The sequence below is a fragment of the Bos grunniens genome, chromosome 4 (assembly GCF_055505025.1).
Source record: "Bos grunniens cultivar Pamir isolate PY7600 chromosome 4, Bosgru_T2T1.0, whole genome shotgun sequence".
NCBI lineage: Eukaryota > Metazoa > Chordata > Mammalia > Artiodactyla > Bovidae > Bos > Bos grunniens.
In genome coordinates this window covers 70,242,107-70,264,166 of record NC_141168.1, presented here as the reverse complement: position 1 = coordinate 70,264,166, position 22,060 = coordinate 70,242,107, and the positions used below count along the sequence as shown (strand labels likewise).

At 40.0% G+C, this 22,060-nt stretch overlaps 1 protein-coding gene across 3 annotated transcripts in view; it reads left to right on the top strand.

The window, feature by feature from the left end:
- The window catches only part of STARD3NL (STARD3 N-terminal like), a 61,528-nt gene that overhangs the window by 10,637 nt on the left and 28,831 nt on the right, over positions 1 to 22,060 (top strand). Inside the window, exon 1 of one of the 3 annotated variants that reach the window (XM_086396794.1) lies at positions 14,391 to 14,522. The exons of the other annotated variants lie outside the window; for them this stretch is intronic. The gene's annotated coding sequence lies outside the window, so the exon portion shown is untranslated. Of the gene's footprint in view, positions 1 to 14,390; positions 14,523 to 22,060 lie in introns of those variants that run through there. 3 annotated transcript variants of the gene reach the window in all.

The following is a 22,060-nucleotide window of genomic DNA, read 5'->3' as shown; positions in this document are numbered from 1 at the left end:
TTTGGAAAATGATAGGTAATCATCAACCAAAAAAAAAAGTCAGCAGTATTTTGACTTGTGGAAATGACTAACTCATGAAGAAAAATGAGATTATGTATAACTTCTGTGATTAGGAAGATTAAGACAGACGAGTTTCTGGATCAGCTCTGGAAAAAATATTTGAATGTAGAAGTTAGAACTCAATCTCAAAAAGGGGAACAAGCTGTAAAGTCAGTTTGAGCACCAGAAGGGATTTATAAGGAGGAGAACCAGATGCTGAAGAGAGACAGTAGAAGCTGGAGGAAGGCAGTTATGGTGACTTTTTTGTTCCAGTTATTCTGGGCCACTTGATAGCAGCTTCTGAAAAAAATGAGAGAAAAATAAAATAATATTCTTGTTTGTCTCTCTCTCTCTCGACCTTTGAAAAGTGATGAGATATAGCTGTAACATTCCAGCCGTCTGACTCAGCCAGTGCTGGTGATGTGACTGACTATTGAGATGTTGAGCTCTGCAGGCTGGTGAGCCGACAACATAGGCCACCCAACGTGACTTTGATTACTGTGTGGAATAGTGCAGCTTTGTCAACCTGTGATCCGTAGTAGAACAGATATACATCGTCAAAGACCTTCCTCTGTCCAGCTGACTCATCCTCCCATGGACCAAGCAACATCCTAGTGGCATGTTTATTATCAAGAGTATATACTTGATTTCTTTCCCTTCTCTTTGATCACCCCCTTGTAATATTTATATATCTGCCTCCTTGACTGGGGCTTCCCAGGTGGCTCAGTGGGTAAAGAATCCGCCTGCAACGCAGGAGACATAAGAGATGCAGGTTCAATCCCAGACTCAGGAAGATCCCCTGGAGGAGGACATGGCAAGCCACTCCAATATTCTTGCCTGGAGAATCCCACAGATAAAAGACCCTGGTGGGCTTTAGTCCATAGGGTAGCAAAGAGTCAGACACGACTGAAGTGACAGCACGCACACTTGCACTCTGTGACTATTTGGAAGTTTTTCTGAGAACAGAGAAAAATTGCATTACCTTTTGGGAGTTTTACATTTTGTAGGTGTTCGATGATTATAATTTAAGAAAATGAGAACTCTTAAAGGATTTAAATTACGATTGAAACGAGGATTTAAAAAGAGGATGAGATGGTTGGATGGCTTCACTGACATGATGGACATGAATTTGAGCAAGCTCCGGGAGTTGGTGATGGACAGGGAAGCCTGGCATGCTGCAGTTCATGGGATCTCAAAGAGTTAGGCACAACTGAGCGACCAAACTGAACTAGAGGATTTACATAGGGCCCACCTCATAATTTGGAGAAGGCAATGGCACCCCACTCCAGTACTCTTGCCTGGAAAATCCCATGAACGGAGGAGCCTGGAGGGCTGCAGCCCATGGGGTCGCTGAGGGTCGGACATGACTGAGCGACTTCACTTTCATGCATTGGAGAAGGAAATGGCAACCCACTCCAGTGTTCTTGCCTGGAGAATCCCAGGGACGGGGGAGCCTGGTGGGCTGCCATCTATGGGGTTGCACAGAGTCAGACACGACTGAAGTGACTTAGCAGCACTTCATAATTATTTTCTGTTCTACAAATACATGCACTTTCTTTGTTTTTTTATCCCTCCCCCTCTTCTTTTATGGAGAGAAGGGAGACTATTTTAATTTCTGTTACATCTCATGGCTGTTAATAACCTCCATCTACATGCTGTTGACCCCCAGATTTCTATTTCTAACTCAGACCTCTCCCCTGAACTCCTGACTCATACCTTACTGCTTGCTTTTATTTTCACTTAGATATGAATAAGTATCTTATACTTGTTGTGTCCAAACTGCACTGATGTTCTCCCTCAGAGTCGCCCTTCCTCCAGCTTCTCCCTTGCAGTAAATAGCGAGTCCCTCCCTCCATCTTCTCAGGCTGTAAGTCTGGCAGCTGACTTCTAGTCCTCTCCTTGTCCTGTATCTCGTGCCCAATCTATCCCTTTACTAATTTGGCTCTGTATTTGGAACCAACCACCATCACCACCCTTGTCTACTAAGGCACTACATCTTCTGTCTCCTGAATTACAGCCACCATAGTCCGCTAAATAGACTCCCTGCTTCTTTGCCTCTCTCAGCCAGAGAGCCTCCTAAAGCTTAAGTTGCATCAGGCTTTTGGGCTTCCCTGGTGGCTCAGAGGTTAAAGCATCTGCCTGGAATGCAGGAGACCCGGGTTCCATCCCTGGGTCAGGAAGATCCCCTGGAGAAGGAAATGGCAACCCACTCTAGTACTCTTGCCTGGAGAATCCCATGGAGGGAGGAGCCTGGTAGGCTACAGTCCATGGGGTTACAAAGAGTCAGACACGACTGAGCCACTTCACTTCACTTCACTTCACTCTCTTCTTCTGAAAAGCTTCTGGTGTTTTCCCACCTCATTCACTGTCTTTACTGTGGCCTGTGAGGTCCTCCAAGGCTCCCCCAGGTTGTTAACTTCTCAGCACCTCGTGCTCCTCTCCTGTCAGTTCTTGCAAAGCTGGAAGCTGATGACCTGGCTGAACTCCTGCCTGGCCAGCTCTGCCCCTCCTCACGGCCTCACCCATCCTCTTCCCTCCAGTAGCCCTGCTCTTTTTCCTGATACCTATGTGGCATCTCTTCCTTATCTCCTACTAGTCTCTGCTCCACCTTTTTTCACCTGTAATGACTTCAGTGACGTCATCCTGACCAAGCAAGCTGTTTACAGTTGGGTTCAGGTTACTGCTTCTTTATCCTCTGTCCCTGCCCTCTAGACAGTAAACTCTGTTAGAGGAGAGCATTCTTTCAATTTTATTCATTGCCACATCCCCAGTGCTCAGAGGAGGACTTGACATATTTTTGGTATTAAAAGTGTACTTGTGGAGTAAATGAAGTAGATGAGGTATATTCTTGGCAGACGCTGAATTTTCAAAACTTAACAGGTACAACTCTTAAATCTTATAGTATATATCCAGATTCAGTTTCTTAATAAATGCTTTAGATTTGCCTATAAATTATGAAAACAATATATATTTGCCCAGCTATCTTTAAATCTTAATATTTCTTTCTGTGTTATATGTCAAATAAAAGTTCACTGATATTTTTAATTTTGGTATGGAAGTGATTGCCATAAGAACAGGTTTGTTCTTGGGAGATCAGTTAGTATCAGTGAGAGGAGTGACTTAAAAACTTCAAAATATACTTGTTTTCTGCTTTACTTTTTCCAAGTCATTGATGCTAAATTCTAAATAAATTTGAGTCTTGAAACAGATTGTCAAAAAGTTAAATTCTCGTTATACATACACAGTTACTTTAATGTGTTGATATTAAGAGAAATTATTAAATGAGATGAAACTGCACGAAATGACACAGAATTTGAATGGAGAGCCTTGAATGTGTGGAAGCAGGAAGAGAGCAGAACACATAGCAGCAAATGGTGAGCAGACTTATCAGGATGGAATAAAAGCTTTTCTTACTTCCCAGTGTTAACAACTCTAGAAAATAGGACATCTGGAACATAAGTACAGTATTCAGAATACAACCATGGAGTGAGTATATAGGGATATTACTATGGAGTTGGACTTCTAATTCTTGAAGAAAAGTAAGAAAAAGAAGGAAGTGCAGTTGAAATGTAGGTCCCAGTGGAATAAGTCAGCTGCAGGAGTAAAACATGTGGTACATGATGCTGTGGTAGACCTGTCTCTCCCCAGTGTCTGGGAAGAGTGTGAGTACTAACGGATGGAACAAATGAAGGGTAAATTTGACTTTTTAAAAGCTTACGATAGTGTAATGGCTTGTGTACATTTTCACTAAAGATCAGATCAAACTTTAGACCACAAACCACTGTGTGATGTGCACTTTATTGTTTCATTTAATAAAGCCTTGTTGATGACAATGATTAAAAAAAAAAAGACAATTATTAGATATTCGGTATTGGCTCAAAAATCCAGATAGGATGACTCCTATCTTCAGTCACACGCATTTTAGAAGTCTTCAGCCATCTCCGTTTGTGTCTTGGAAATTCAGTATTTTTATTAGGGGCAGAATGATTTGGATGCCCAGAAATCTTACATAGGTTTTCCTTTGAGTCTGTTAATGTGTCTAAGTTGTCGTATGTGTGCGTGCTCAGTAGCTTCAGTTCTGTCCAACTCTTAGCCACCCTGTGGTACAAAGATGTGTTTACAAAATCTCCATGTGTTTGTTCTCTTTTATAAAACAATTTAAGAAGTTTTCTAGGATCATTCCAGTTCCTTATTCTGCTTTCAGAGGTAGCTCATACTTAAAGGTAACTTAATGATTTTTCACAGTGAGAATTTACTGTTATTCACATATAAACACACACATATGTATGTGCTAAGTCGCTTCAGTCGTGTCCGACTCTGTGCAACCCCATAGGTGGCAGCCCACCAGGCTCCCCCGTCCCTGGGATTCTCCAGGCAAGAACACTGGAGTGGGGTGCCATTGTGTTTGTATGTACTAGGTGGATTGATAGAGCAGCCCCATCCCAAAACATCCTTCTATCCTTGTTTTTCTGAATTATTCAGAGGTTAAGAATTTCATAACCAGAATACTAAACTATAATCAGTTTTTCAGTTGTTTTTTGTAGCTTTATCTTTTGGGTTTTTAGTTTTTGTTTTATTCAGGATTCAGTCTAGGCTTGTGCATTACTTTTGATGGTTGTGGCTCTTTTTACGTTTTAAGTTTGAAGAGTGTACACACTGCTTTCTTACCTTTTGTTTTTGTTTTGTTTTTCATCATGTTGACTTTGCTCAAGATTCAGGATAACTGTCTTGTAGAATATCCCACATACTGTGTTTGATTGTATCCTTATGGAATTTAGGTTAAACTTTTTTTGCACAGGAACATTATAATTGATGTTACAGACTTCTGATTGTATCACTTTAAAAGGCACATAGTGTCAACTTGCTCTAGTATTGGTAATGCTGTTTGATTAGTTGGTACAGGTGGAGACTGCCAGATCTCTCTACTATAAAGGTATATTATTCCTAATGAAATTATTATATAATCTAAGACACTTTGAGACTTTGAATATCTATTCTTCAACAATGTTTTAATAATTTTAGGCATCCAGTAAAGATCCTTGTCTGAATTAGTTACTCCAGCTGGGGATTACAAACTGTTGATATTTCTTATTTTATCATTTGTTCTACGTTTTAATCTAACATTTGTTTCTTGTAAAAGAGAACTACCCTCTCCCTCTTTTGCAGTATTACTGTAGACTCATGAAACTTCTTAATTTTTCCAACATAAATTCCAACTTTACAGTCATTATTCATTTTTATATTCAACTCACTGCATCTGGCCAATGGAAACACCTTATGACAGCCTACACATTAAAAAAAAAAATGATTTTGGCTTTTTGTGTCTTTTAAGAAAACTTGCCTATAAAGAGGTTTTAAAAATATTCTCCTGCAAATTTTTATAACAGCTTTATCTTTTTAGGTTTTATGTTTAGATCTATGATCCATCTTGAATTATTTTTTGCATGGTGTTTGTTAGGGTTTGAGGTTCATTGTTTTTTGTTTTTTTTTTTTCAGTTTTGATATCTGGCTGTCTCAGCATCATACATTGTTTTTCCAGTTGGATTGCTTTGACATCTTTGTCAAAAGTAAAATGATCATATAAGTGCAGATCTCTTTCTAGACTCTCCCTTATGTTCAACTGGTCTGTCTGTTGATCATTATGCTAGTACCACACTGTCTTCATTACTGAAGTGTTGCAGAAGGTCTTTAAGTAGAGTGTTTTCCAGTTTTGTTCTTTTTCAAGATTGCCTTGGACATTCTCATTTCTTTGCATTTCTATATACATTTTAAATTTAGCTTGTCACTTTCTACCAAAAAAGCTTGATGAGATTATGGTTGAGATTGAGTTGAATCTCCAAATCAATTTGGGAAGAATAGAAATATTAACCATGATTCCTGCCAATCCGTAAACCTGATCAGCTGCCTGTCTATTTTCATCTTCTTTGATTTTTTTCAACAGTGTTTTACAGTTTTCAGTGTTGGGACCTTGCATATATTTTAAGTTTGTTTCTTAGTGTTTTATGTTTTTGATGCTATTTTAACTGCACTGTAGCCCCTTCTCATTTATTCCTACTCCTAGCTGCCCAGAATGGAGGGCTGGTAAACAGGTGAATCACAACAACCTGATAAGCTAATCTTTTTTATTAGTTTGTTTTGTCTAAAGTCTCCTGTACAGTGTCACAGACCTCCGTCCATAGTTCATCAGGCACTCTATCTATCAGATCTAGTTCCTTAAATCTGTTTCTCACTTCCACTGTATAATCATAAGGGATTTGATTTAGGTCATACCTGAATGGTCTAGTGATTTTCCCTACTTTCTTCAGCTTATGTCTGAATTTGGCAACAAGGAGTTCATGATCTGAGCCACAGTCAGCTCCTGGTCTTGTTTTTGTTGACTGTATAGAGCTTCTCCATCTTTGGCTGCAAAGAATAGAATCAATCTGATTTCGGTGTTGACCATCTGGTGATGTCCATGTGTAGAGTCTTCTCTTGTGTTGTTGGAAGAGGGTGTTTGCTATGACCAGTGCATTTTCTTGGCAAAGCTCTATTAGCCTTTGCCCTGCTTCATTCTGTATTCCAAGGCCAAATTTGCCTGTTACTGCAGGTGTTTCTTGACTTCCTACTTTTGCATTCCAGTCCCTTATCATGAAAAGGACATCTTTTGGGTGTTAGTTCTAAAAGGTCTTGTAGGTCTTCATAGAACCGTTCAACTTCAGCTTCTTCAGCATTACTGGTTGGGGCATACACTTGGATTACTGTGATATTGAATGGTTTGCCTTGGAAACAAACAGAGATCATTCTGTCGTTTTTGAGATTGCATCCAAGTACTGCATTTTGGACTCTTTTGTTGACCTTGATGGCTACTGCATTTCTTCTAAGGGATTCCTGCCCGCAGTAGTAGATATAATGGTCATCTGAGTTAAATTCACCCATTCCAGTCCATTTTAGTTCACTGATTCCTAGAATGTTGACGTTCACTCTTGCCATCTCCTGTTTGACCACTTCCAGTTTGCCTTGATTTACGGACCTAACATTCCAGGTTCCTATGCAGTATTGCTCTTTACAGCATCGGACTTTGCTTCTATCACCAGTCACATCCACAGCTGGTTATTGTTTTTGCTTTGGCTCCATCCCTTCATTCTTTCTGGAGTTATTTCTCCACTGATCTCCAGTAGCATATTGGGCACCTACTGACCTGGGGAGTTCCTCTTTCAGTATTCTATCATTTTGCCTTTTCCTACTGTTCATAGGGATCTCAAGGTAAGAATACTGAAGTGGTTTGCCATTCCCTTCTCCAGTGGACCACATTCTGTCAGACCTGTCCACCATGACCCGCCCGTCTTGGTTGGCCCCACAGGACATGGCTTAGTTTTGTTGAGTTAGACAAGGCTGTGGTCCTAGTGTGATTAGATTGACTAGTTTTCGGTGAGTGTGGTTTCAGTGTGTCTGCCCTCTGATGCCCTCTTGCAACACCTACTGTCTTACTTGGGTTTCTCTTACCTTGGACGTGGGGTATCTCTTCACGGCTGCTCCAGCAAAGCGCAGCCGTTGCTCCTTACCTTGGACGAGGGGTATCTCCTCACCGCCACTGCTCCTAACCTTGAATGTGGAATAGCTCCTCTAGGCCCTCCTGCACCCGTACAGCCACCACTCCTTGGATAATTACGATGGTATGATCACTCACCTAGAGCCAGACATCCTGGAATGTGAAGTCAAGAGGGCCTTAGAAAGCATCACAATGAACAAAGCTAATGGAGATGGTGGAATTCCAGCGAAACTATTTCAAATCCTAAAAAATGATACTGTGAAAGTGCTATAGTCCATATGCCAGCAAATTTGGAAAACTCAGGAGTGCCCACAGGACTGGAAAAGGTCAGTTTTCATTCCAATCCCAAAGAAGGGCAATGCCAAAGAATGTTCAAACCACTGCACAATTGCACTCATTTCACACTCTAGTAAAGTAATGCTCAAAATTCTCCAAGTCAGGCTTCAACAGTACCGGAACAACTTCCAGATGTTCAAGCTGGTTTTAGAAAAAGCAGAGGAACCAGAGATCAAATTACCAACATCCATTGGCTCATCAAAAAAGCAAGAGAGTTCCAGAACAACATCTACTTCTACTTTATTGACTATGTCAAAGCCTTTGAGTGTGTGGATCACAACAAATTGTGAAAAACTCTTAAAGAGATGGGGGTACCAGACCGCCTTACCTGCCTCCTGAGAAATCTGTGTGCAGGTCAAGAAGCAACAGTTAGAACTGGACATGGAACAACAGACTGGTTCCCAATTGGGAAAGGAATACATCAAGGCTGTATATTGTCACCCTGCTTATTTAACTCATATGCAGAGTACATCATGAGAAATGCTGGCCTGGATGAAGCACAAGCTGGAATCAAGATTGCTGGGAGAAATGTCAATAACTGCAGATATGCTGATGACACCACCCTTATTGCAGAAATCAAAGAAGAACTAAAGAGCCCCTGGATGAAAGTGAAGGAGGAGAGTGAAAAAGTTAGCTTAAAGCTCAACATTCAGAAAATTAAGATCATGGCATCTGGTCCCATCGCTTTATGGCAAAAAGATGGGGAAACAGTGGAAACAGTGACAGATTTTATTTTTTGGAGATCCAAAATCACTGCAGATGGTGATTGCAGCCTTGAAATTAAAAGACACTTACTCCTTAGAAGAAAAGTTATGACCAATCTAGATAGCATATTAAAAAGCAGAGACATTACTCTGCCAACAAGGGCCATCTAGTCAAGGCTGTGGTTTTTCCAGTAGTCATGTATGGATGGGAAAGTTGGACTATAAAGAAAGCTGAGTGCCAAAGAGTTGATGTTTTTGAACTGTGGTGTTGGAGAAGACTCTTGAGAGTCCCTTGGACTGCAAGGAGATCCAACCAGTCCATCCTAAAGGAAATCAGTCCTGAATATTCATTGGAAGGACTGATGCTGAAGCTGAAACTCCAATATTTTGGCCACCTGATGGGAAGAGCTGACTCATTTGATAAGACCCTGATACTGGGAAAGATTGAAGGCAGGAGGAGGAGAAGGGGGTGACAGAGGATGAGATGGTTGGATGGCATCACCGACTCAATGGACATAAGTTTGGATAACTCCAGGAGTGGGTGATGGACAGGGAGGCCTGGTATGCTACAGTTCATGGGGTCACAAAGAGTCAGACACAACTGGGCAACTGAACTGAACTGAAGAGTCTTAGAGATAAAGGAAAGTTGCTCTCAGGGTAGGGAGGAAAGTACAAGGTCAGGTTGGTGAGAATGTGATTCCTATTCAGTTCAGATGACTACTGGACTACATGACTACTGGAAAAACCATAGCTTTGGCTAGATGGACCTTTGTTGGCAAAGTAATATCTCTGCTTTTTAATATTCTGTCTAGGTTAGTCATAGCTTTTCTTCCAAGGAGCAAGCATCTTTTAATTTCATGGCTGCAGTCACCATCTGCAGGGATTTTGAAGCCCCCAAAAGTAAAGTCTCTCACTATTTCCACTGTTTCCCCATCTGTTTGTCATGAAGTGATGGGACTAGATACCATGATCTTAGTTTTCTGAATGTTGAGTTTTAAGCCAGCTTTTTCACTCTCCTATTTCACTTTCATCAAGAGGCTTTTTAGTTCCTCTTCACTTTCTGCCATAAGGGTGGTGCCATCTGTGTATCTGAGGTTATTGATATTTCTCCTGGCAATCTTGATTCCAGCTTATGCTTCATCCAGCCCAGCATTTCTCATGATGTACTCTGCGTATAAGTTAAAGAAGCATGGTTACAGTACACCACCTTGACGTACTCCTTTCCCTATTTGAAACCGGTCTGTTGTTCCATGTCCAATTCTAACTGTTGCTTCTTGACCTGCACACAGATTTCTCAGGAGGCAGGTAAGATGGTCTGGTATCCCCATGTCTTTAAGAGTTTTTTATAGTTTGTTGTGATCCACACACACAAAGGCTTTGGCATAGTCAATAAATCAGAAGTAGATGTTTTTCTGGAATTCTCTTGCTTTTTTGATGATCTCTGGTTCCTCTGCCTTTTGTTAATCCAGCTGGAACATCCAGAAGTTCATAGTTCCCATACTGTTGAAGCCTGACTTGGAGAATTTTGAGCATTACTTTACTAGAGTGTGAAATGAGTGCAATTGTGCAGTAGTTTGAACATTCTTTGGCATTGCCTTTCTTTGGGATTGAAATGAAAACTAACCTTTTCCAGTCCTGTGGCCACTCCTAAGTTTTCCAAATTTGCTGGCATATGGACTGTAGCACTTTCACAGCATTATCTTTAGGATTTGAAATAGTTCTGCTGGAATTCTATCACCTCCACTAGCTTTATTCTTAGTGATGCTTCCTAAGGCCCTCTTGACTTTGCATTCCAGGATATCTGGCTCTAGGTGAGTGATCACACCATCGTGGTTATCTGAATCATGAAGATCTTTTTTGCATAGTTCTTCTGTGTATTCTTGCCACCTCTTCTTAATATCTTTTGCTTCTGTTAAGTCCATACCATTTCTTTCCTTTATTGAGCCCATCTTTGTTCCCTTGGTATCTCTAATTTTCTTGAGGAGATCTGTAGGCTTTCCCATTCTGTTGTTTTCCTCTATTTCTTTGCATTGATCACTGAGAAAGGCTTTTTTATCTCTCCTTACTATTCTTTGGAACTCTGCATTCAGTTGGGTAAATCTTTCCTTTCTCCTTTGCCTTTAGCTTCTCTTCTTTTCTCAGCTATTTGTAAGGCCTCCTCAGATAACCATTTTGGCTTTTTGCATTTCTTTTTCTTGGGGATGGTTGATCACTGCCTCCTGTACAATGTCATGTACCGCCATCCATAGTTATTTATGCACTGTGTCTACCAGATCTAATCCCTTGAATCTATTTCTCACTTCCACTATATAATCATAATGGATTTGATTTAGGTCATACCTGAATGGTCTAATGGTTTTCCCTACTTTCTTCAATTTAAGTCTGAATTTTGCAATAAGAAGTTCATGATCTGAGCCACAGTCAGCTCCTGGTTTTGTTTTTGCTGACTGTGTAGAGTTTCTCCATCTTTGGCTGCAAAGAATATAATCAGTCTGATTTTGATATTAACCATCTGGTGATGTCTACGTGTAGTGTCTTCTCTTGTGTTGTTCAAAGAGGGTGTTTGCTATGACCAGTGCATCTCTTGGCAAACTATGGTAGCCTTTGCCCTGCTTTATTTTGTACTCCAAGGCCAAATTTGCCTGTTATTCCAGGTATTTCTTGACTTCCTACTTTTGCATTCCAGTCCCCTATAATGAAAAGGACATCTTTTGGGGGTGTTAGTTCTAGAAGGCCTTATAGATCTTCATAGAACCATTCAACTTCAGCTTCTTCAGCATTACTGGTTGGGTCATAGACTTGGATTACTGTGATATTGAACGATTTGCCTTGGTAACGAGCAGAGATCATTCTGTTGTTTTTGAGATTGTACCCAAGTACTGCATTTCAGACTCTTTGGTTTACTATGAGGTCTACTCCATTTCTTCTAAGAGGTTCTTGCCCAGAGTCGTAGATATAATGGTCATCTGAATTTAATTCGCCCATTCCAGTCCATTTTAGTTCACTGATTCTCAAAATGTCAGTGTTCACTCTTGTCATCTCCTGTTTGACCGGTTCCAATTTACCTTGATTCATGGACCTAACATTCCAGGTTCCTATGCAAGTAGGGAAAACCACTAGACCATTCAGGTATGACCTAAATCAAATCCCTTATGATTGTACAGTGGAAGTGAGAAATAAGATTTAAGGGCCTAGATCTGATAGATAAGAGTGCTTGATGAACTATGGAATGAGGTTCGTGACATTGTACAGGAGACAGGGATCAAGACCATTCCCATGGAAAAGAATGCAAAAAAGCAAGATAGCTGTTTGGGGAGGCCTTACAAATAGCTGTGAAAAGAAGAGAAGCGAAAAGCAAAGGAGAAAAGGAAAGATATAAGCATCTGAATGCAGAGTTCCAAAGAATAGCAAGAAGAGATAAGAAAGCCTTCTTCAGTGATCAATGCAAAGAAATAGAGGAAAACAACAGAATGGGAAAGACTAGAGATCTCTTCAAGAAAATTAGAGATACCAAGGGAACATTTCATGCAAAGATGGGCTCGATAAAGGACAGAAATGGTATGGACCTAACAGAAGCAGAAGATAATAAGAAGAGATGGCAAGAATACACAGAAAAACTGTACAAAAAAGATCTTCATGACCCAGATAATCACGATGGTGTGATCACTGACCTAGAGCCAGACATCCTGGAATGTGAAGTCAAGTGGGCCTTGGAAGGCATCACTACGAACAAAGCTAGTGGAGGTGATGGAATTCCAGTAGACCTATTTCAAATCCTGAAAGATGATGCTGTGAAAGTGCTGCACTCAATATGTGAGCACATTTGGAAAACTCAACAGTGGCCACAGGACTGGAAATGGTCAGTTTTCATTCCAATCCCAAAGAAAGGCAATGCCAAAGAATGCTCAAATTACTGCACGATTGCACTCATCTCACACGCTAGTAAAGTAATGCCCAAAATTCTCCAAGCCAGGCTTCAGCAATATGTGAACCATGAACTTCCTGATGTTCAAGCTGGTTTTAGAAAAGGCAGAGGAACCAGAGATCAAATTTCCAACATCTGCTGGATCATGGAAAAAGCAAGAGAGTTCCAGAAAAGCATCTATTTGTGCTTTATTGACTCTGCCAAAGCCTTTGAGTGTGTGGATCACAATAAACTGTGGAAAATTCTGAAAGAGATGGGAATACCAGACCACCTGATCTGCCTCTTGAGAAATTTGTATGCAGGTCAGGAAGCAACAGTTAGAACTGGACATGGAACAACAGACTGGTTCCAAATAGGAAAAGGAGTACGTCAAGGCTGTATATTGTTACCCTGCTTATTTAACTTATATGCAGAGTACATCATGAGAAATGCTGTGCTGGAAGAAGCACAAGCTGGAATCAAGATTGGTGGGAGAAATATCAATATCCTCAGATATGCAGATGACACCACCCTTATGGCAGAAAGTGAAGAGGAACTCAAAAGCCTCTTGATGAAAGTGAAAGTGGAGAGTGAAAAAGTTGGCTTAAAGCTCAGCATTCAGAAAATGAAGATCATGGCATCTGGTCCCATCATTTCATGGCAAATAGATGTGGAAACAGTGGAAACAGTGTCAGACTTTATTTTTTGGGGCTCCAAAATCACTGCAAATGGTGGCAGCCATGAAATTAAAAGACGCTTACTCCTTGGAAGGAAAGTTATGACCAACCTAGATAGCATATTCAAAAGCAGAGACATTACTTTGCCAACAAAGGTCCATCTAGTCAAGGCTATGGTTTTTCCAGTGGTCATGTTTGGATGTGAGAGTTGGACTGTGAAGAAGGCTGAGTGCCGAAGAATTGATGCTTTTGAACTGTGATGTTGGAGAAGACTCTTGAGAGTGCCTTGGACTGCAAGGAAATCCAACCAGTCTATTCTGAAGGAGATCGGTCCTGGGTGTTCTTTGGAAGGAATGATGCTAAAGCTAAAACTCCAGTACTTTGGCCACCTCATGCAAAGAGTTGACTCATTGGAAAAACCTCTGATGCTGGAAGAGATTGGGGGCAGGAGGAGAAGGGGAGGACAGAGGATGAGATGGCTGGATGGAATCACTGACTCGATGGACGTGAGTCTGGGTTAACTCCGGGAGTTGGTGATGGACAGGGAGGCCTGGCTGCTGTGATTCATGGGGTAGCAAAGAGTTGGACATGACTGAGTGACTGAACTGAACCGAACTGAACTGATGTAATATTGTTGTTTACAGCATTGGACTTAACTTCTAACACCAGTCACAATCCCCAATGGGCGTTGTTTTCGCTTTGGCTCTGTTTCTTCATTCTTTCTGGAGTTATTTCTCCACTCTTCTCCAGTAACATATTGGGTACCTACCGACCTGGGGAGTTCACCTTTCAGTGTCATATCTTTTTGCCTTTTCTTACTGTTCATGGGGTTCTCAAGGCAAGAATACTGATGTGGTTTGCCATTCCCTTCTCTAGTGGACCACGTTTTGTCAGAACTTTCCAACATGACCTGTTTTGGGTGGCCCTTCACAGCATGTCTCATAGTTCCATTGAATTAGACAAGGCTGCGGTCCATGTGATTAGTTTGATTAGTTTTCTGTCGTTCTGGTTTTCAGTCTGTCTGTCCTCTGAAGGATAAGGATAAGAGGCTTATGGAAACTTCCTGCTGGGAGAGACTGCCTGTGGGGCAAACGGGGTCTTGTTCTGATGGGTGAGGCCATGCTCAGTAAATCTTTAACCCAGTTCTGTTGATGGGCGGGACTGTGTCCTCTCCCTGTTGTCTGATCTGAGACCAAACCTTGGTGGAGGTAATGAAGATAACAGTGACCTCCTTCAAAAGGTCTCCTGCATGCACTGCTGCACTCAGTGCCCCAGACCCTGCCGCAGGCCACTGCCAACCCCGGCCTCTGCTGGAGACTCCTGGACACTCACAGGCAAGTCTGGGTCAGTCTCTTGTGGGGTCACTGCTCCCTCCTCCTGAGTCCTGGTGTGCACAAGGTTTTGTTTGTGCCCTCCAAGAGTGTTTCCCCTGTCCTGTGTAAATTCTGTAACCAAATCCCCCTGGCCTCCAAAGACAAATTCCCTGGGGGTTCTCAGTCCCTTTGCCAGATCCCAAGGTTGGGAAATGTGTTGTGGGTCCTAGAACTTTCTTAACAGTGCGAGAATTTCTTTAGTATAATTGTTCTTCAGTTTGTGGGTGGTCTGCTAGGTGGCTCTGTGGTGGGGTTAATGGTGACCTCCTCCAAGAAGGCTTATGCCACAGGCTGTGTGACCCAGGTAATTCTTCTAGGGAAGGCAAGCTTGTGATTTGTGGTGTGCTGAAGTGGTTCTGGAGAGGTTGGAGGAAGTAAGCCATGTGTTAGGTTAGGCAAGATTAAGAAATTTGACCTCTGTCTGAAGGTCCCAGGAAGGTATTTAATAAATAATCTTGTGAATTTAATTTGCTTCCCTAAAAAATGAATAGGTATTGGGTGAGATTTACATTAGTTTATTAACAAATGTAGTTTTCTTTTGTGCCTTGATGTGCTTTGCCCATTTTTCAAGCTGAATTTTAAGATTTCACGACCTGTCTTGCAATATTCTTGTTTAGCTTCTAATGTTTTTGAATAAAAACTTGATTTTTATGTATTCATTTCTGTTTCCCATTGTAGATTTTCTAAGAAGGAATTCCTCATCCCGAAATCATGGTTTATTTAGCATGATTTAGCATAGTAATGATTTTGTTTTGTTAACTTTTTAGTAAAGTCTTTAATATATTTTGATGCATAGATTTCTTTCTCCATGTACTTGAACAACTGATTAATAGTTTTCTTTTGCAACTACATTTTGATGGTATCTTTATCATCTGTAGGTATTTTTTGGTTTACTCCAGTTTTTCCCTACAGAAAAGCTTAGGGAAGTACAGGCCACACAGTGGCTTGTCTGTAATGAGTTTTCCTTGACCATCAGTATACTTATTATTGATTTAATTGAACTAATGCTTAATATTTGAGAAATTTGCTCTTAGAGTCCATGTTTCTGGCTTCTACTGATGAATAATCTTGTGACCTCTATTTCCACACGTTTGACCCTGTAAGACTGGGCACACATGTCTCTCATTTATAAGTTTTTCCTTGTCTCCTGACACTGATTGTCAGTTGCTTACACTGATTTTCCTTCAGCTTAAAGTGATTTTCCTTCAGCTTTTCTCATTATCACATATGTTTCAAAACCTGGAGAATAAGAGACTTGAGAGAGCCATAGTTTAAAAAAAGTGGAAGATGGTGGATATCTTTGTGGAAAGTAAGGGTTCCCCCCCTCCAAGATTTGAAACCAGTCAAAACATACATAATTTCAAAGTTCTTCAGCCCACATAAATATATGTTGTATGCATGCATGGTTTCAAAATGCAGTGAAACAGTTTAATGTGTAAACAGAAATATGTGCCTTCCAGTTAGGTTTTGTTTTTTTCTTTCATAGGAATTTTGACTGACTTTTGTGATGTTTCAGGAGTACATTCTAATACGTGGGACCTACTTGTGGGAGCTATTGTGAAACTTAAATGGCATAATGTGTGTTAAGTACTCAGAATTGTGCCTGACTCAGTCTCAGGGAAGGATTTTATTATGTTAATATAAGGCATCCACTTTTACATAATATAATGATAGTTAATAGGTGGGATAGGTTTATACTTGTGTTCTTTTGTTCTTGTGTGTTGTTGGTCAGATTATGTTAGGACTGTGCTAACTTTGTTTAATGATGGGACAGTTTTTCTTTCTTTTTAATGTTTGTTTATCTTTTATTTCAAATTTTGAAACTTTTATCATACATACTCTGACTCTAGGTGATTCTGTGTCAACTTTTTTTTCACTGTTCTTTTTTACGATGATTCATTCTATCCAAGCCATCTATGTCTTCTTGATGCATCATATATATTTCTTTTGTATTGACTTATTTATGATTTTTAAATGTGATGCATATAAAGTATCACTTATACTTTGAAAAATAGCCTCTCCTATTTATATTATGACCTGTGTATTCCTTTCTTAATCTCCTCTCCCCAAACTAGATTTTGATTTGGGGGGTGGGTGGTTATGTATGTTATTTAAATTTGTGGAAATATTCATTCATGTACGAAAGTAGGGGGTTTAATATAATGAATTACATTGTAGCCATCACTCAGATTGGAACAATTATCATTCTTCATTTGAATTTATTTATTAATTGTACCATTGTTTTTCATTTTTAAATTTTTTCCCCATGGGATACTTAGAGCTTTTATAACTTTATTATTTATTTATTTATGTATTTTTTTTTTCAGGGAGGACAGGATGTAGTCTAGGTAGTTTACCATATTTCTCACATTTGCTCTGAAATGAATAAAGTTGTTTTCATTAATTTTCTTTAGTTATCTTGTGTCTTACACTCACATTTCCTTTAAACGTTGATTGAAATTTTTATGGAGACCTTCTCAATCTATCCTACATTAGAGGTAAATACTCACTATTTAAATTTTTTTCCTCTGATTTATTTTTCTTGGTGTTGATGTAATCTTATATATTTTACCAAATTTTCTTGTTTATTTTCTGTCTCTTAATATGAACTTCCAAAGAATAGATATTTGGGTCTCTCTTTTTTTTTAAAAAAACAGATCAGTCTCTAGAAGGAGAACAGTACTTGGTGTCTGAAATTGCTCAGTAAATCTCTGTCTCATTGCATGTATGAGTGAATGGAATGACAAATACTTCCTTCTTATTTTTTTTTTATTTTTATTTTTTTGCATTTTATTTTATTTATTTTTTTTTCTAATTTTATTTTATTTTTAAACTTCACATAATTGTATTAGTTTTGCCAAATATCAAATGGGGAGGGAAGAGGGAGGAGGGTTCAGGATGGGGAACCTGTATACCTGTGGCAGATTAATTTTGATATTTGGCAAAACTTTATTATTTAAATGCCTAATTCTTTAATCTTATACTATATTGAAAAAATAATTAGAGCACTTTCAGTTCAGTTCAGTTCAGTCACTCAGTCATGTCCGACTTTGCGACCCCATGAATCGCAGCACACCAGGCCTCCCTGTCCATCACCAACTCCCGGAGTTCACTCAGACTCATGTCCATCGAGTCAGTGATGCCATCCAGCCATCTCATCCTCTGTCGTCCCCTTCTCCTCCTGTCCCCAATACCTCCCAGCATCAGGGTCTTTTCCAAGGAGTCAGTTCTTTGCATGAGGTGGCCAAAGTATTGGAGTTTCAGCTTCAGCATTAGTCCTTCCAATGAACACCCAGGACTGATCTCCTTTAGGATGGACTGGTTGGATTTCCTTGCAGTACAAGGGACTCTCAAGAGTCTTCTCCAACACCACAATTCAAAAGCATCAATTCTTCAGTGCTCAGCTTTCTTCACAATCCAACTCTCACATCCATACCTGACCACTGGAAAAACCATAGCCTTGACAAGTCGGACCTTTGTTGGCAAAGTAATGTCTCTGCTTTTGAATGTGCTCTCTAGGTTGGTCATAACTTTCCTTCCAAGGAGTAAGCGTCTTTTAATTTCATGAGCACTTTAAAGAAGTGAATTTGATAATAAGCCTAACTTTGACAGCATTCCACAGTATTTTCTAAATAGTCTGTTTTAATTTTTAACTATTTTTATCTCAGTAGTTATTTTAGAAAACTTATTTATTTATTATTTATTCTGTATTTTGCATCTAATTGTAAGGCTTGCCAAATTATATATTTTTAATAGTCTAGCTTTATGATCAATATTTAGAACATGGCATATTATATCCTTAAAATAGCATATATGTATGTAGGGTTGTAGGGTTGAAAAAATACAGTGTTTAATAAACTTACAGTGTTAAAACTTACAGTGTTGGAATAATCTATATCCATTTGTGTCTTTAACATACTAAATAGATAAAAAAAGTAAACTAAAACTTCCCATTTTGATTATAATCTATCACTAAGTAAGCTTTCGCATTTTCTTAGTTTTTAAAGATGCATTTTGTATTTCTGTTCTTTCTCATAAGAAGTACATGGATACTGATTGGTAAATCTTAAACCTGATTTCAATTATATTGTGTGTGTGAGCATGTGTGCTAAGTTGCTTCAGTCATGTCTGGCTCTTTGGAACTCTAAGGACCATAGCCCATCAGGCTCCTCTGTCCATGGAATTCTCCAGGCAAGAATACTTGAGTAGGTTGCCATGCTCTCCTCCAGGGCATCTTCCTGACCCTAGGATCAAACCCATGTCTCCTGCATTGGCAGGCAGATACTTTACCACTGGCGCCATCTGGGAAGCCCTTCAAATATATTAAGACTACTATCAGATTGTAGCTATAATTGCTTAGGTTGCTGCTGCTGCTAAGTCGCTTCAGTCATGTCCAACTCTGTGCGATCCCATAGACAGCAGCCCACCAGGCTCCCCCATCCCTGGGATTCTCCAGGCAAGAACACTGGAGCGGGTTGCCATTTCCTTCTCCAGTGCATGAAAGTGAAAAGTGAAAGTGAAGTTGCCCAGTAGTGTCTCACTCTTAGAGACCTCATGGACTGCAGCCTACCAGGCTCCTCCATCCATGGGATTTTCCAGGCAGTAGTACTGGAGTGGGTTGCCATTGCCTTCTCCTAGTTGCTTAGGTTAAGAGTATGTAACTTCAGAGTATCTTCAGAACTTTATGCATCTTGAGCTTTTTAAGTTTTTGTGTACTTATTAAAAATCTCTAACTGAACTATATACCCTCCTTGGCTTTTTATTGAGTATGAATTTGTGATCACACCTAAATGCAAGTCAGATTGAGAGTAAGCAAATATGGTATCACCATCACATAGTCAAGTTCAGTTATTACAGCTTTGGGTTGAGCTTGGTAACTGTCATTCATTTAATAAGTCTACTTATTAAATGATTATTAATAAAAATGATTATTACATGTAAGCTTATGAAGAGATATTGGCAGAATACTGGAGTGATGATACAACCTTTCTATAATTCTCTTTTGCAATATTCCCACTTGTATACTATATATAGGATATGCTGGTTTTTATGGTGGCTAACCATCACTAATATGGTCTCTGGGTGATATCTCTAGGAGCCACTTAAGAGCAGTTTTGCATGATAATACCACTGAGGGTCATCAGGAGACATCTGGACATTTACCTCCCCAAAAAAGCTTTTCAGTGGTATCACATTCGTGACTTTGTTAGCTTTGAGTCCAGCCGTCTTTCTTGTTGACTGCGAAAGTTGATTTTGTCAGCCTCTGTGTCCGGAGCCCTATGAGAAGGGGCACTTCCTCACACAGGTAAACTCACACCTCAGAATCTACAGTTAACAACATAACTGCCGTATAGGCTGTTTAATCTCAGGCTAACTGGTGTGCTGTTGCCCTGTCACACCTTAATAAGGAGCACGGCATTATGACAGGTTGTAGGAGGTATGTTGGGAATTATTAAACTGTTCAGTAACAAAAGACACTGATGATGCCCTGATGCCATCATAGTAATCGTAGGAATCATCTAGTCAGTGTGTTGAAGACTTAAAATCCAACAGACAAGGTGCCCCTATTTGAAGGGTGCCAGGCTGGGCACAGCTGCCATTTGTTCATGACCCTGTTTCTCCTGTTTTGCGGACTGACCACCCCCCTTTCTGGTGGGCATGTTCCCACCTTTGAACATATGTCCAGTCACCTTGTTCTTGTTTCTTGGCCCGTGAGCCATTTTATGTCTTTAAGGACAGAGCACATCTACTCTGATTCACTATGTGTTGATTTTATGGTTTAAATTTCAGAGGACAGTATTATCTTAATTTCCCGTTATAGTCCTGGTGATATAGGCAAATCTATAAAACGCCCAGTAGAGTTTCATACATGCACATAGATTTTTTTTTTTCTTCTTCTAAGTATTTCACTCATTTTCAGTTGGAAAATTAATAGGGATCTGCTGGAAAAATTTGACTCCTTGATTCTGGAAAGATTTTAAAATTTATATCAAACAGTTGGTGAGTGATTTTATTTAGATGCTTAAATTTTTTTTACTTATTAACTTAAAATAACTTTATTTTCCAGACTTCTCTATACAGTAATTTCCTATTGCTACAGCTGCTAATTCGAAAGTGATGTGAAGGTGTTTTAAATTTCAATCCAATTGTCTAGATTTTAGTACTGCATTTCTAGACATTGTATTTAACTTGGAGTATGTAAGGCATAAAGTAAGCCAGGGCTGTTTTGAAATGTGAGCATAATGGTAGTGGATATTTGCCAAAGACAGGTTTGTTTGATCTTGATTTTGTTAAACTTCCTGTAGTTCTTCATCGTGATAATCCTCTAGCCCAGAAGCTGGAATGTAACACAAATTCATTAGCTTCCTAACCTGGGCTGCTGCCAGACTTTCTACTAAAGCCACTGTCATCAGAGTTCTACCAGGTCTTTCTTTACCTTCCAAGGTAGAATGGACATACTAGAGTATTAGAATCAGGAAGCGCAGGACAATGAATCATGTGTTGTTGTTGTTGTTGTTGCTTAGAATGTCTTTACTGCAAAGCATCTTCAGGATATTCTAAAAATATAAGCAGCTCATCTAAACAGACACTAAATAGAAGTTTTTATTTTTTGAAAGTTTGAATAGTTAGTTCAATTCTGACATGTAGAATCCCCAGGTCTTCTTAGGCATGTAGAACTTTCCTCATCTCACAGTGATACCTTTAGAATAGGAAGGTTGTCTATTATGTTTTTCTGATACTCTGGATTAGCTTCCTTTCCACAGCACTGTCTTCTCTGTGCATGCTTACTCTGAAAGCATCTGTGTTTTTTTAGCTATCATGCCTTTTGCTCATACTGGCACATTATGCTTGTAAATGTCAGGTTACTCCCATGTTATTCCCGTTCTCCACTTCTACCTGTTTCATTTTGGAAACTTTCGGCTCTAAACAGGACTTTTAAAAAACCATCATCTACCGGGTCTCATAACACGTGGTGGGCCTTGCAAGAGGAGAGCCAACTCTGGGTGCTTCCTGCCCCCTGAGAAACCCAGTCCTGGGACAGAGTGGGCACCCCTGAGGCAGCTCTGGTCTTTAGGGACAAGCCCAGTCACTGTATCCCAAGGGCCGTTTGAACACCTTATGTCCCTCCTGTTTCCTTCCAGGAATCTGACAGAGAGGAAGGAAGTGGAGGTCTTAATCCTCAAATATGTCTTGAAATATCTTTCGGATGGGTGAACCCTCATAATCCACGTAGGCCTCAGCTGCTACTTTTTTGTTTTCTCCATCTGTAAGCAAACCTTTCTAGGCAAGAATAATTTCAATAACAAGCATGAGGAAAGCTGTGAAATAGCACCTTGAGACACAACCTTCAGTTGTAGGACTCTCTGCCTGTCAAGCAAGGGAGGGGGAGTAGATCAGCGTGGTGGACTCGGATGCCCCCAGGCAAGGTCGAGGCTGAGGCCAAGTGGAGAGTGTGGGCTCCATCTGAAGAGCTCAGCAGTTTCTTGGCTTTGTTCTCA